The 3,637-nt window shown below is 40.4% G+C and overlaps 1 long non-coding RNA gene across 1 annotated transcript; it reads left to right on the top strand.

Moving 5' to 3' along the window:
* Positions 1-1,367: 1,367 nt before the first annotated feature.
* Positions 1,368-3,236, top strand: LOC144171759 (uncharacterized). Its single transcript, XR_013322967.1, has 2 exons — positions 1,368-1,447; positions 2,428-3,236. It is a non-coding gene; the product is annotated as an uncharacterized LOC144171759 (long non-coding RNA).
* Positions 3,237-3,637: the final 401 nt, after the last annotated feature.

The raw sequence follows: 3,637 nt of genomic DNA, 5'->3' as shown, positions 1-3,637 counted from the left end.
CAATTATTTTCTTATCGGTTGGCATTACTCTACAACAGGGAACAAAAAAATAATCTAAACTATATTTGTAATATAGCTTCTCTGGAGCGTCATAATACTTGCTACAACACACGATCTCCTGATTTCTGGCAAATACCCCAATCAAGAACTAATTATGGAGTACAAATGCTACGCCACAGATTACCAACCTTGTTAAATTATCTTATTGATCAAAACGTAAATCCTGGACCCCAATTAAACCTACTGGAATTTTACCTTCAGCAGTGATGTATACTTCGTCTTTGATTGTATTTCTTCCTAGGTATTTTTTGTAATCCTACTTCTCCCGCGTTTTTCCTGGCGCTATGTGGTGACAAAAGTGTAACTTTTTAAACTACATTATACTGGTGTTTCTTGTTTGTATTTTATTTCTGTGATGACAAAGATGTCAATTTCTTTTGATTACATTGTACTGGTGGTATTTGTTTGTATTTTTTTTTAACTTCTCTCCTCTTCTCTTTTTTCTTTTTTTTTTCCTCGTCTCGCTGTCTTGCTGCCCTGTGAGTCTACCGGGCTTTTGGGCTGGTCAAGTTGCCTGCGAGTAACTTTTTCCCAAATCGTCCGTCGTACTGTTTTTGTAAACTTTACGAGAAATAAAGTCATTCATTCATTCATTCATATTTGAATGTTCTTTTAAATGTCTGCATCCATCATCACGGCCAGCCAAGTTGCCCCATGACTCTGATGTGTCAATAGCAGGCTTTTTTTTTTCTTTTTTTGCCAATCTGATGAATTTCACTTTTTTATTTGCTGTCAGTAATGACACTCCTCATAACTTTAATCCAGGGCGTCGAACCGGAATCGAACCGAACCGAAAAGCGGAACCGAAGCGCTATCTTTGCCGGAACTGAACCCGAACTCGAACCGTTATTTTTGAGCTCACTGAACCCGAACCGGAACTGAACAGAAAAATTTCCGGTTACCACTGCCCGGCGAAATGGTTCCACCACTCGTTGTTGATAATACGCGGTCCTTGCCATTCAGGGCTTTTCTCTTTCCCGCGAGATCAACTTCGCCACCCCTTACGCCCACTGTAAAAAATTTATGTAAATTTAGAGTTTTCACATACAATGTCTGTTGCCGTACAGAAGTTTTCTGTGATGGTTAGTAAACAGAAACCTGTTAACAGAAAAAACACAAATTTTCTGTTATTTCCTCATCTTGACCAATAACAGGCGTAAAATTGTGAAAATTTTATACTATTAATTTGCATAAAATACAATAAAATATGAATAATTTTTTTAATGTTTAACAAGAATTTTCTTAACCGTCAAACAGCGCCCGGCCGACGTCATTTTGTTGCGCTCCTGCAATTTTGAAATGCGACCCTTTGCAAATGGCCGCCCTGTAGGTACCAGCATAACGATACAGCGGCGGGCTTCTTTCTTCAATTTTTCATCTTCCCAGGGTGAGTACTAAATTTTAACTATTTCGTGTGGAGGCGGCACCTAGTTCCTATTTATGCCTCTCTTTTTCGTGCCTGCACTGTTGTTTGTTGGCTTGTTGGATGGAAATAGATTGTTATGAAGTGCTCACCCCGTACCGTAACGATAAGTCGCCTCGTAGCGACTTATCGTTTGAAGCTGACCACTCTGCGAGCACTTAGCTACCTGTGAGGGAGCAAGGAAAATGAAAAAAATTAAAGGAAAGGGGGTGCTTCGGCCACTGCAGATTAGTCACGCGAGCGTGCGCCTGCTACTGTGGCATTAATGTGAGAGGCACGGGTGACAGTTGGGTGCGGGAGGGAGTGCAGGACCAGGATATTTCGCGCAGGGGTTCCCCGAAAGCCAAAAATTTTTGGGAACGTGCCTTACAGCCAGTTTAATTCGCCGTGGCGGCCGCCTGGAGGGCCGGTACTGGACAAAGATCCATTCACTCCGTGAGGGCGGTCGGTCGTAATTTTTATTCAGCCGGCCAAACCGCTGCCGCTTAGGCTGAAGCCAAGGCTGATGTAGCCATGGATTTGATAGAGCTACGTAGGATAATCTGCAAATATTAATAGTGATTAATAATTAACACTAACTGGCTACTCAGTGAGCGGGAGCAGTTTGGCCGTTTGGAAAAAAATCGAGGTTGATTGCTCCCGCTGCGTACTGTGAAGCGGGTAGTGAAGAAATACAGTAAACTGTATTTATTCACCCCCTTGCAATGTTGGTAGTCTGCTATATATATTTCTTGCCTTTGCTCAGGTGGTACGTTTGGATCGCCTCAGTAGCACAAGAAAACGGAATGCAGTTATCAAACACCTGAGTCTAGCTTAACACTTGATTTCAAAAAAACTGGCAGCAATTATTACAGCATGATACCGTACATAAAACCCTGCAAGCGATGTTGTTTTGTTGGTGCACATCTATTTTATATGCGGAACGTATGCTATTCTTGTTGCAGGGTTATTGCAGCCATCAACCCTGACGTGGGAGCAAAGAAGGAGAAGTCAAAGCAAAAGCAGCATTTCCTGTTTCCAAATGTCGCATCCCTGATCACTGTGGTGGAAGACCACGAAATCTACTAGGCTCTCCAATTTCCCTGGGCAGCAATGAAGATGTCTCTGATGGAAGCGCCTTCCACCAAACGTTCCGCATCCTTGGTTACTTTGCTATTGTATGAATTAACATTTATATGTTCTCTGCTTTTTTGTGATTTCAATAATGTGGAAAAGATGTTATGTTCCTAGTCTCACAACACTTCCTCCCTCATTTTTCATTATCGTGGTATTTGCGTTATGTTGCATCTCTCTGCTTCCAGAAAGCGGGAAAAATGTCTGGTTTTATTTTATTGATGTTCTTTTTTTTGGAAGTAGAAGAAAATGTGTTCCTAGTCCTATCGGAGCTCTCACCGTAGTAGTATTGTACTGTAGTAATACGAGATGTGAACATTTTGTAGCTTAATGTCACTGTAGAAAAAGAGTTGTCAGTTTAACGTCACTGATTAAGTTCTGTAAATAGTTCGTTTTGCCTCAGTGGCGTGTTTGTGGGCATTTCTGAAAGTTCAAGAAAAGGTGATCTTCCTAGTGTAACAACACCTCTGTCACGGAAAGTCTCCTTTTGTTCACTGTGCCACAATATCATGAATTGTGATTTTGTTTTCATACTTATAGATCCTTATATTTGAAATTGTTGATACGTTGTTCGTAACTGAGTTACTTCTTGGTAGCAACAGCCTTAAGTTTGGCAGAAAAATAAATAATGTCAATGATACTTTCACCCTGCTTTCTTGTGTGCCTGAGTGGTCACTTTATGCTGTGTGCTGTGCACCAGTAATTGTGTTGGCAGTTTCAAACAATATGATAGAGTGATATTTTATTTTCAAGGTATGATTATTCTCACCCATGAAGCATATAGCCGCGAAATCAATTGCAGTACTTCCAAGATGTGAAAAAGTAACAGGAAATGTATTTTATGAAGGACCATAACCGAAATTGTGTCAAGGTGCTGAATACTTTTGCTTTGACTTATTTTGCCAGAGATTGATGTCAAAATAAGTCAGAGCAAAACAATTTAACCAGAAACGTGAAACAGTACATTATAGTTTTCGTAAGAAAAAACGATGTATGCACAACACAAATAGTCTATAAAAAAGGTGCCAGTGAAAAACAGAA

Source organism: Haemaphysalis longicornis, unplaced genomic scaffold, assembly GCF_048455015.1.
Source record: "Haemaphysalis longicornis isolate Haplotype H1 unplaced genomic scaffold, Haemaphysalis longicornis Haplotype H1 scaffold_1, whole genome shotgun sequence".
Taxonomy (NCBI): Eukaryota; Metazoa; Arthropoda; class Arachnida; order Ixodida; family Ixodidae; genus Haemaphysalis; species Haemaphysalis longicornis.
The sequence above is the reverse complement of the archived record's forward strand: the minus strand, read 5'-3'. Positions and strand labels throughout refer to the sequence as shown.